The sequence below is a fragment of the Dreissena polymorpha genome, chromosome 1 (assembly GCF_020536995.1).
Source record: "Dreissena polymorpha isolate Duluth1 chromosome 1, UMN_Dpol_1.0, whole genome shotgun sequence".
Classification (NCBI taxonomy): Eukaryota; Metazoa; Mollusca; class Bivalvia; order Myida; family Dreissenidae; genus Dreissena; species Dreissena polymorpha.
The window spans coordinates 56,425,086-56,438,398 of NC_068355.1; the positions used below are offsets into that span (position 1 = coordinate 56,425,086).

General features: G+C 36.9%; 1 protein-coding gene across 1 annotated transcript in view; it reads left to right on the forward strand.

The window, feature by feature from the left end:
• The first annotated feature begins 6,353 nt into the window (after nt 1–6,353).
• The window catches only part of LOC127881634 (cation-dependent mannose-6-phosphate receptor-like), a 148,298-nt gene continuing 141,338 nt past the window's right edge, over nt 6,354–13,313 (forward strand). The window contains exons 1-2 of the mRNA XM_052429716.1: nt 6,354–6,437; nt 9,187–9,305. The gene's annotated coding sequence lies outside the window, so the exon portion shown is untranslated. The remainder of the gene's footprint in view (nt 6,438–9,186; nt 9,306–13,313) is intronic.

The following is a 13,313-nucleotide window of genomic DNA, read 5'->3' on the forward strand; positions in this document are numbered from 1 at the left end:
ATGAACATATCCCCCACGGAGGACTGTCGCCGTTTATTAAGTGAATTCGCGCAACAGACTGACCAGAGAGTACGCCAAGCCGCCAGAGGGCATTGGACGCGCAGATAAAATATGAACGTATCAAATATGTGTGAAAATCCCTTTAGCCCGTCACTCCGGTCCCCATATTAGATATGTCCTCGACGCCTAGCCAATATTTACCGCTGCGATAAACATCTATAGATGTAAATACGTCGATATTTTGTTGATAAAACCCGCCGTTTATGTAAACCTACATTAACATGACATGTTAAATAATTTCTTCGGCACATGCATATATAGCTTTGGCAATGGTTACCTTAACAAAACCGCATATCGCATAAATTACTTCGTCTTTAGATAAGTTACTTTTGCAATAAACATATGCAATGTTATATTTAACAAAATCTCACAAATAACAATAAACGACCGCATGTTGGTAAAAAATGGATGTAAACGATATGTGTTTGTCTCATGTTCACACACATAGTATTGCTGACTGGAATATTGGGTTCAGGAGTTTGTGGTTTTAACTAGTTCATTGCAGTCTTTATTTCAAATTGCAGTTATATTGTAGCGTTTGATGACTTAATAATTTGTTCTGTATGAGTTTGAATTTAACCGTTAACTATACAATTATATAGAACGCTTTCAAAGAAGATAGTCGTAACAGTTTTTAACTATTAAAATTACAAACTTTGTCTGAAATAAAAATCGGGGCTTTTGCTTCGGCATAGTTAATATGAGGAGCGACATACGAAAATGGGTCTTAACCGTATGCGGCCAGTTTAGCTCAAGACCAGCCTGCGCATCCGAGCAGTCTGGTAAGAAGCTACCTTACCCGCTTACTAGGCCACGAAACCTCTCGTGGATTTAAAGGGACCTTTTCACGTTTTGGTTTATTGAAAAAAATGAAAAAATTGTTTGAGATTCGAAATTTTGTGTTGTAGTGATGATATTTGTGATAAAAAACATAATTCTGAACATTTAACATGCTCTTAATTATCCATTATATGCATTCTTTGACAATTTTAAAACCTGAATATTATAAAGCGTTGCAACGCGAAACGATTGAATAGTTTAAAGAGTTCATGTTGTTGTCTTTATATTTTGTGACACTACGAGGATTGTTTATATAAAGTTTTCAAACAGCACTCATGGTATGAGCACAGATGACCGAGTGGTCTGAGCGGTAGACTTTTACTCCAGAGATCAGTGCAGTTATGGTTTACTTGTTTTTCTTTCTGTAATTTTATTCTTGTTTTTTTTTTACAAGAGCTTTTTTAGATCCAATGTTTACATTTATCAATATAAAGCATTTAATGACAGACTTCAATACATGCCAACATATGTGAACATGTCCCTTTAAGGCACTTGATTACACGGCGCGAATGCTCATGCTTGTCTTGGGCTACGCTTGGCGCATATCACACAATGCACAGTTTCGCATGACTCGGCTCCAATCGTGAACGATGCACATATTTTGTCCATTTAGTACGTTATTGCAAGCAAAACACAAATTGTATAACTTCATTGTCGGATTTCGAAGTTTTGTACGATGCTATTGTTTGCAACCAGGTAGCATCACTGTTTTTTCGTGCACTTTTGTTTAGTGAAACTTTGTCTACTGCGATGCAGGAGGTGTCTTTATACAAACTTTATCTAAGTATTCACTATTGAGCATCCATGTCATACTAACGCATCAAATAGCATCGTAATATCTTTTTAAACATCTGAATTTAGGCATTTTCTTAGCTAAAAAAGGGATACAAACCCAAACAAGTAAATAGTATTGCCCCGGGATAGCGACGTGCCATACATAGCAAACGACGAATCTTGTGTATCTAATAAGCATTTAGTTGTCATATACATAAACATAATCATGAAAGAAGCGAGGGTCTCATTATGAAAATAATTATCATAATTCTTGCGGCCACTTGAATGCATCAGAACTCAAGAGAAAGTCAACAACACAACGCCTCTGGCTTCGGCTACGCGATCGCTCGACTGATGCGATCGTATTTGCAAATTATTAATCATACCCTTTGTCTCTTTTATTCTACTGTTTTCCTTCTATAGCATGTTTGCAATTTGAACTTTCATGGCAGCAACTGGGCGAACATTCTCTGATCTTTGACATAAGCATTAATTTTTTATGAAAAAAGTCAAATTACACTGAAAAAACCCTGAACAATTAAACTTGACTGTTATTAAAATAAAATGTGAAGCATAAAGCTATGGGACATCAATCCAGCGACCTTTCGTGAATGATAGATATGCGTGATTACAAGCGCTCGAGTTAAGATTCAGTTTTCACGCGCATAGGTAGTTTACTAAAAGTTGCAAATGTGATTCTATAGTTAAAAACTTGTTACAGAAGTGAAAATATAAAGCTTAAAAGTAAATTAGTCACTAATCGTGTTTACATAATTTAAAGTGGAAATGTGTGACACACAGAACACTTAAGTATTAAGCCTATAAAGGTATCCGGAACAACGGCAGCCGAACAATCGGCTCAATGCTTTTTTTGCATTACCCAACGACCGCACCTCATAAATTTGCCGACCATTCAACTGTGCTATTTAATCGGGTGCCAATGTCCTTTCCGACTCATTTGCGAGGTGCCGAATGTCCGGGAATGCCAAACGGGTCACCCACTGGTCATGTTTATTATGCCATAAGTTCAATTAAGCCTGTCTCTGATAAAACGGGCTTTAATGCATGTGCGTAATGTGCCGTCACAGATAAACCAGTGCAGTCCGCACTGGCTAATCAGGACCGACACTTTCCGCTCTGATTTTATTTTTTAGTTTAAAGGAAGTCTCTTTTTAGCGAAAATCTAGTTTTCGTGGTAAGTGTCGTATCTGATACGTCTGTGCGGACTGCACGGCTAGACGGGAACGACACTTAACGCACACTTATCTAGCCTCGTTTTCACAGAGCGCGGCTCAATTGTATTTATGAATGCAGCTTGTCCTATCTACCCGTTTACTCCGCTCGTCCTCTCTTCATCGCATTAACGTATGTACTTAAGTCTGTCGGAAACGGATAGCTAAAGTATCAATGACATGTACATGTATGTGATATTCGTCTGATTTGTCGTTGAAATAAAAGTTGGTTAGTTTTCGTTGTCCTGTGCACACGCTTGCTCGTCATTCCTATAATGTGAAACCTATGCGACATCTCTTTGTTAATGTTGACAATTAAAACTAAGACTTCGACACTTAGTCTGTTATCAAGTTTTATGCAAAATAGATGGAAATCGGTTGTTTTAAAGAAACGTGTTGTTTGTCTTAGTATTTTTGTTATTGCGGAATTCAGTAATAGGTCAATAACCACATGTAAAGCTTCAATGATCTACAGCCGAACACGTGTCTCGATACGTAAACTATGATTAGATCGTCATCAACTCTTTCGAAACTAGTAAATACACATTATAACAGACAGTAAATCTTTCCCATTTTTTTAAGCGTGCAATTACATAAGTTCTTATTGTCAAATAAATAGGGAAACATATTAAACTCTCGCATGCATCAAAGATCATCAAGGCGCAGTTACGCTTGTATTTTCTGAACAAGCGAATCATGGCAATACATAGTTTTTAAAAGTTGCAAGAAATCAAGGTTATTTCATTGCCAACATTTCAGTGAAAAGTGGCATGTTTTATTATTTTTATTGTTGAAATCAAAAGCAGTGGATGCTTTATCTAGAACGTCAACATGATAAATCGATTTCAAAGATATGTGAGCCGTGTTCTAAAAAAATTGTGTTTAATGCATGTGCGTTTAGTGACATCCCAGATTAGACTGTGCAGTCCGCACAGGCTAATCAGAGACGACACTTTCCGCCTAAAATTGATTATCGGTAAGGAGAGACTTCATTGAAACTAAAAAGACCATAAACGCGGAACGTGTCGTCCCTGATTAGCCTGTGCGGACTGCACATGCTAATCTAGAACGACACTTTACGCACATGCATTATGCCCAGTTTTCTCAGAACGCGACACATATTATTATAAATGTGATCACAGCTCTGGGGAAACAGACTGAATTAATGTGCGTAAAGTGTCATCCTTGGCTAATCTGCACAGGGACCACACTTTCCGCTTTCATCGTGTTAATCCTTTTCTTAGCGAAACTCCATTATGCGAAAATGTTCGTATTTGATTAGTCTGCGCAAATGGAACAGACTGATCAGGGACGACACTTTACGCACATGCATTTAGTCCCGTTTTCCCAAAGTTAAGCTCGTGCTATCTGTGTGTCGTGTACACTTGCGCCGCAACAATGATTTCAACACAATCTTTTTGTGTAAATACGCACTGAATTTAGTATCTCTCGGATGTGGAGGTAGTCTTACAACCATCGATGTTAAGAAAATACATGTATCTACCTTTGATTGAATATTATGAATAACTAATCAAGTGTCTTTTATTGAAAACATGTGTGATTTATTTCAATCGAACTCCCGCTTCAGTATCGAAACAGCAATAAAAAAGGGCATCGGAGTCATCGAAGTTCAAAGTGGAGCCATTATTAAATTGAAGATTTTACCTCTTCCGCTTCATAACTTGCGGTCGTCCTCAAACGTTCATGGTTTGGCTTCCCTAAAACTCGTGGCTTTGATTGTTATTTACGATTTAATAGATTTGACATTAGTGCGATATCGACCCGCTCTCTGATGTAGACCGTGGAATAGATACAACTGTTCGACCCCTCTCTGATGTAGACCGTGGAATAGATACAACTGTTCGACCCCTCTCTGATTCGACTGTTCGACTCCTCGCTTATTCACTAACTCCCTCGCTCAGTCACTCACTCGCTCAGTCACTCACTCACTCGCTCACGAACTTAATAGCTCGTTCGCTCGCTAAATTGATCGACCGATCGCTCACTCGTTCGCTCACGCACGCACGCACTCACTCGAATATAAATTGACTCATTTCCAATATTAATAATTCTGAACATGCTATAAACATTGTATGCATTTTTATGGATACTAGTATGTTGTGATTGTTTTTGTATTGCTCAATAGGCATAAAATAATGATTTCTTCGTTTTTGAACCATAAAAACGCATTAAGCTGTCGATGAAAGACGTAACACATAAGTTAGTTTTTCGCTCGTATTTGTTGGCTTATTTCTGGCAAATAATTTAAAAAAAACACAGAGCGAGCGATGGCCCTTTTCTAATAATTAATAATGTATTTAACATGGTCATATGACATGACATCTGATTAATTTACATGCAGTTGACAGTCGGCCACGTGAAAGATAATTTACAGCGTCATCATGTTTTTTCCCCATTTAAATGTACTCGTATTTGTTAAACGCGAGGTCACGTCGCTTGTCACTACCTTAGTCTTGCTAACGTGCTTAGAATCGGCCTGTATAGGTGACATTAAGTAAAAGTAATTACAACATAATAATTATGTTCCTCTTCTCGAAACGCATTTTCTCAAATAAACATCCCTTTTATTCACAAAAAGCGAAAATTACTAAATTTGTAATGTGTGTAACGATGCAGTTTTGAATTCGGCGGTAACAATGTTAAGAAATTACGTAAACGACGATTGTTGTAAATTCGTAGTGAATATTGAGTATTGAATCGTACACACAAATGAAATAATATAAAAATATTTAAGCATGAATTGTTGTTTTAACATAATGTATGCATGAGCCTTGTTCTGAAAAAACTGGGCTTAAGTCATGTGCGTAATGGTTTCTTGTTCTGAGAAAACTGGGCTTAATTCATGTGCGTAAAGTGTCGTCCCAGATTAGCCTGTGCAATCCGCACAGGCTAATCAGGGACGACACTTTCCGCTTTAATGGTATTTTTAGTTTCAAGGAAGTCCCTCCTTACCGAAAATCAAGTTTAGGCGGAAAGTGTCGTCCCTGATTAGTCTGCGCGGACTGCACAGGCTAATCTGGGACGGCACTTTACCTGCATGAATTAAGCCCAGTTTTCTCAGAACAAGACACAATGTGTCATGCCCGACAAGTCAGGGGCCACACTTTCCGCCTCGATTTGATGTTCATTTAGAAAGGACATCATTAAAAAATCGTAAAAGCGGTAATTGTCTCCATGATTCGTTCCTACTATGTCACGACCATTAATGAACATTCGCTAATCATGGACGATACTTTCCGCCTTAACCAGATTTTCGCAAAAAGAGACTATTTTGAACGAAAAATAGCATAAATGCGGCAAGAACCGTCCTTGCGGAGTGCACAGGCTAAGCTGGGACGACACTTTACGCACATGCATTATGCCCAGTTTTCTCAAAAAGCGACTCATATATTATTGACCAGCATTCTTACTTTGTTGTGCAGGTTTAAGGACATTAAAGGAGATGACGGCAGCGTATACTCATACAACCCGTGCTATCCTTTCTTCGAGGGCGGTTGTGAACAAGTCGCGGTAAGTCACCGTTCGCTCAATCAACCTCCACGCAAAGATTTGACTGGAACCAGCATAGCTGAATCAAAACCCTGCCTTCATAACCAACCACTTGATGATAGCTTATCTACGTGGTACACTAGTTTTACCGTTGTTATTTTTACTTTTTTTTAAATTTAGTTAACTTATTTTTTTGCTATGAACCTAAACGTATACATTATTTTCAAAATAAAAAAAAGATACTACTTTTCATAATATAGTACTTAAACAACAACAATAAAAATCCTACCAAATCTTGTAGGATTTTTTAGATGGTCGCTTAGCGACCGTCTAAGGTGGTAAGTCTAAAATTCAGGTCGATACGCCTTAGCCACTAGGAGCACAATACCCGCTTACTACGCGTATCCGCGCGAGACAGAGTTGTGTAATTTATGCAAGAGGTTTGAGTTCTCCAGTTATATTCATTCACAAATGGAAACATGATATTAATATCGTGTTAAATGCAATAGTTTTGAACGGTGCTTTTATAGAAAACAATCAATAAACAATTATCGTATTGTACGCGTCGCGGAGGAGATTGTTTATGAATAAATAAAATAGTCCACTTTCTGCAGCGTCTTCACAAGGTTTGGCCTACATTAATACGACATGCATGGTCACCAGTATCCATTTGATATTTGTTAGATGATCCATTTCCTATATTTATTTTCCACAACTAAAATGTATTTGTATCTTTATACACATGTAAAACAGACTTGTTTAGTTTATTTCTTTAAATATTTACAAGATGATACGCATCCTTTCTCATAAATATTTGTGTGTTTTTTTTCAAACCACGTCATGTATTTTGTTAGATTGTATGTACACGACTATTTACCCTATGATCAATTTCTCTGAACTCGATCTTCTAATATATGTGTACTATCGCATGGTTAAGACTGACGATGTACTATGCACAAGTCGTAATAAATGTATGTTCTGTTTTGCCCTTAACCCTATTATGCCTATCGTCTAGAAAAAAAGCCTTGGCAAACAGCGTAGACCCAGATGAGACGCTGCATGATTCGGCGTCTCATCTGGGTCTACGCTGTTTGCTGAAAGGAATTTATGTAAGAAATATTCTAAATATAGAAATAAATATACTAGACATCCCTAATTTTGGAAATAAATTGATCCAATTTAGAAGGATGGGAAAGTCCACTAGGCATAAATGGGTTAAAAGTTCGCAATTGTTCAAGCTGGTGGAGCAAAGCTCGTGCTTGTTGACAAGTTACATATTAAATTGTAATTTGTCCTCCACCTTGGCTTGAGCTTTGCAATTGATTAATAACATGTATGTTAATCATGTTCTATCATACCGCTACATTTATATCTACCTGATATATATTGCTGCCCGATATATATTTTATATCAGTTCAACAGGATATTGGTATATCAGTCGATATGTGTTGGTAGGTCATATTACTCGGAACTATAACGTTATCATTTATAGTAAGTAGAATCAGATTAAACAAAACAAATACTTTGATATCAAGATGATCTATATTAAATTTACAAGCAGCGACACACACAAAAACAGCAAAACACACACACATTATTTTCAAATAATAAGCGCAAGTGCTCATGACGTCATTATTATTATGTCAAACGTCAAATATGATAATTTTTATTTCCGCTAAAATTGAAGCGTCGTAGAGATTGTTTCCATTATTGCTTATAAAATAGGTAAGTAGCTACATAACTCATATAAAAACATTTAAAAATCCAAATCCTTTTAGATTAGCTCTTTTTACTCATATCTACGTTGTTTCGATGTACCCGTAAAGTAGACTCATTCGAAAATGAACATCGCCCGGACCGGACTGTTCGGTTCCAGCGATTGTCTTTTTTTTGCCTAATTGGGAAAAGTATTGGTACAGCGCCATTGTCGCAAAATTGTGCGAAAAACACTGACATTGGGAAAATCAGCAATGTGAATGGGAGGTAGTAAATTCCGCCATTTTACGAAACTTTGAGTCACCTCGAACTGTCCCCAAGTATGTGCGTAAAACTACTATAATTTGGTCGAAATCAAAGAAGATGGCGAAACTAATATGGAGCTGAAAAGATATATGTCTAAATTATATTTGCATTCACTAATTATTAAACTGAGTATTGCTTTACAAATATTCATGTTCTTAGGACCGACATGTGTAATTAAATGGTTATATTTTTTTTTTGAAAAAAAAACAGGCTGTTATTTGGAATGAAATGCCTTTAAAACCTGACTTTTTGGGGGTTTCTTTTTATTTTGGATGCAGAATATCATTGGAAATATGCGAACAAAAAGAACAACAGAAAATCAAAAAGTCATATCGCAGGTCTAAAACTTTAATTAAAATTGGTAAACGAATGATTAAGTATAATGTTATTAAACGTGAATTTAGCGTAAATATTCACGGATACGTTTTAGTATATTTTCCTACCCGGATAAAATTGTAGTTTACATAAGAGTACCCGGGGTACGTTTAAGAAGCACCCGAGCCGACTATGACCAATCGAGCTTTAAGCAATATAAGCATCACCACATCAGGTTTCTAATAAACAGATTTCAAAATGTAGTCATGAAATAATCAGAAAAAGCATGATCACGGTCGCTAAATCACTTTTAAAGCGGAAGAGAAAATTGACTCTTTCGAAATAGTCACTTCATTCGAATGGTCGCCGGATGATACAAACTGATTTAGTGTAAAGTAACCTTTAACCTCTTGTAATGTGTCGTCTGCTCCAGGCTTGCCAGACTAACACTATCGAGCAGTCGAGTGACATTGGCGACCAGCAGACGGCGCAGTTTGGCGCGGGAGATTCCGGTCTGGAAGTTGGATACACGGCGGGTCGCGGACTGCTCACGTAAGTTCTTATTGGATACACGCCCGGTCACGAACAACTCACGTAAGGTTTTATTGGATACACGGTCGGTCATGAACTACTCACGTAAGTTCTGATAGGATACAAGCCTGGTCACGAACTACTCACGTAAGTTCTGATTGGATACAAGACCGGTCATGGACTGCTCACGTAAGTTCAGATTGGATACACGGCCGGTCACGGACTGCACACGTAAGTTCTGATTGGATACACGGTGGTCAAGTTCTGATTGGATACACGGCTGGTCAAGGACTTATCACGTAAGTTAAGATTGGATATCCGGCCGGCCATGGTCTCCTCACTTCAGTTCTGATTAAGTACACGGTCGGTCACGAACTCCTAACTTATGTTCTGATTGGATACACTTTGCGCGATGGACTTACGTAAGTTCCGATTGGATACACGGCCGGTCATGAACTCCTCACTTAAGTTTTGATTGGATACACTGCGGGCCATGGACTTCTAACGCACGTTCGGATTGGATATACCGCGGGTCATGGACTTCTGAGCACGTTCGGAATGGATATACCGCGGGTCATGAACTCCTAATGTAAGTTTGGATTGGATACACTGCGGGTCATTAACCCCTCACGTAAGTTCTGATTGGATACAGTGCGGGTCATTAACTCCCCACGTACGTTCATGGCTCGTATTCATCAATCAATTCTTAGACATTGATATAAGAATAAGAATATTCTTTAAATAGGAATTTCTAAGAATGTGCTTTAATTTTGATTTATACAAGCAAGTCTCCTATCTCTGATCTGATAAAGACCTTAAAATTCTCAGTTAAGATGTATACGTTAAGTTGTCAGACTCGTTCACATGTATACGTGAAGTTGTTTGAAGTTTTTTTTACTTGTTCACATATATATGTGACGTTTTCTGATTTGTTTACATAAATCCGTGAAGCATTTTTTTCCAATTAAATTTAATGTTATGTATAAAAAACTATGGTTTTAAAATCATTCGGTAAGTAACAATATCAAGAAAATAAGTTACATGAAAAAATATTTCTTCGGAGTTTGAACCCGGGTCATTTTGTAGCGTAAACTGACCCGATTGTCGGGTCAGTCAGGGTGTGATTCTTGCTCTTGGAAAACCGGGCCAAATGTATGTGCACAGGGGCTAATAAGGGACGACTCTCTACGCAGGTACTTTAAACCCCGTTTTCCCAGAACGAAAATCAATTGTTGAAATTCACCGTTGATGATTGTTGATAGTTAAGGGACAGCGATATAAGCTGCTTTGCTTCTGGATTTAACACTTATGTATGTTACATTCATTCATATGTATCACGCATACATACATAACAATTCCAGTTAATCAGTCATATATGCATATCCTTAAACTTGTACATAAAACAAGCATGTATACATACATGCATAAGTGTTAAATCGAGAAGCGAAGCGAAGAAGCCCTGCGCAGTCATTGTTGACATACAAGCAGTTACAGATTTTGAAGAAAATTGCATGAAATTTCTTTCTGACATTGCAGCACCACAACAGTCCAACTGGAATGTGACATACATGCATGCACACCCATAATGACTGCGCAGGGCGGCGGTGCTTCTGGACTTAAATCATATGTACGTATACACGCATGCGTATCACTTGTATTGGTGAATACGTGCATTCGTATCACTCTTTTACATTATACACGAACATTTATCAATCATATTTACATATAAAATAGCTTGTACATAAACACAAGTGATAAAAATGCATGTATACACACGTTCAAGTGATAAACATGCATGTATACACGAATTCAAGTGATAAACATGCATATATACACGAATTAAAGTGATAAACATTCATGCATTCATGAATTAAAGTGGTAAACATGCATGCATACATAAATTCAAGTGATACACATGCATGTATACATATGAGTTCTAGACCGCCCTGCGAGGTCATTGTGGGTAGTAAAACCATTTTATAAAATCATTTTCTGAAATTGCAGTACCACAACAGTGCAGCTGGTATGTGATTTACATGCATGTAAACCCATAATGACTGCGCAGGGGGCTACTGGACTTAACTCATTTGTACATAGACATGTCTGTTTATCATTCGTTTGTGTGTGTATATGCATGTTTATCACTCATATGTTCGTACACATGCATGTTTATCACTCTAATGTACATATACATGAATGTGTATCATTTGTATGTTCGTACTCATGCATGTTTATCACTCATATGTTCGTTCACATCCATGTTTATCACTCATATTTACATATACATGCATGTGTATCTCTTGTATGTTCGTACACATGCATGTTAATCACTCATATGCTCGTACACACGCATGTTTATCACTCATCCACTCATACGTCCGTATAAATATATGTTTATCACTTTTATATATGAATACATGCATATTATTACTCATATACAAGTTGTGACTTTACTTTATATGGAGAACGGTTTGAAATCGTCACATCATTCAAATATTTGGGTTTAACTTTATTTAAAAACGGAAACTGGTATTAAACAATACAATAAAAAACAATACAATCAATGGTATAAAACAATACAATCAATTTCAGATCACGGTAACATAATACTTCATCCACTTTTATCGGTTTGTAAATAATATGAATTCCCAACTGAAATCTGGGGATATTATTCTTGAAAAGAACTAGAGATCATTCATGCAAACCTTTTTTTAAAGAATTAAAATACACAATTCAATGTGTCATCAAATCTTTCAGCACTGTATGACGAATTAGGAATAAACCCTTATTCGATAAAGGTAAATTAAAGATATTGAAATATTGATTCAAAATAATATCATGTACATGTACATTGAATAACAGTTTCAAAAAACAACATATGCATTACTGCTCCATGATGCGGAACGAAACCTAACATACAACAATAGAAAGTGTGCTTACCAACTCAAAACAATACTCAAGCTGCTGGGTTTAACGTATATATGTACTGATCATGAAACCTAACAGAATAAACAAACATACACTTACAATCTCATCAAACACCAATATTTTGTGGCAATTACAATTGCTAATTAAGACCTTTCGTAAATGTTTATGTATTATGTATGTTAAACGGAGCCTCCCTTTAAATGAACACTTTTTAAGTAATGACTTCACGTGTAGGATAATGACAGTCTTGAACATTGATACAAGTTTTGATGACTGACAATTTGGAACTACTGAGATGAACATATAATAGTTTTTATTCCAAAAGAAGTTTAAGAAAGCTTAAAACTCCCAAAATAAGTTTAAGCAATTTTAAAACTCCAAAAGGAGTTAATGGAAATTTAAAACTCCAAATTTACATTTATGCAAGTTTAAAACTCCCTAAATGAGCAAATACAAGTTTAAAACTCCCAAAATAAGTTTATGCAAGTTTAAAACTCCCAAAATGATTTAACGCAAGTTTAAAATTCCCAAAATAAGTATATGCAAGTTTATAACTCCCAAAATAAGTTTTTGCAAGTTTATAACTCCTAAAATTAGTTTTTGTAAGTTTATTACTCCCAAAATAAGAGTATGCAAGTTTATTACTGACAAAATAAGTTTATGCAAGCCATGAAAAGAGATTTTTGTGATTGCGCCTACAGACGCTGACATTGAAGACGGTGTGCGCATGTCCGGGGGCGTGTAACGAGGCCGGGCCGCTGAAGCCTTGTACAGGAGGAGGAGGGGGAGGAGGAGGGATTAGTGGCGGAGTGGTGTTTCTCATTATGTAAGGAACAATTTTATTTCGGGTCACCTAATCCTGTGTGCGCACACTTTGACGCGTGTACACGTAGTCCTTTAGAAATCAATTGGAATTGAATACCTTTATTACTTAAATTAAATTGTAAAGGCTACATGTCCAAACCATGAGATACTAATGAGCAGCAAACCGCATACAATCTGAACAGCCTGTGAAGTACGTGCAGGCCGTTATGGTTTTATGCTGTTCTCATAAAGCAATTTACACATTGCTTCAGAATGGTAAAAAATAGGTCGACACTT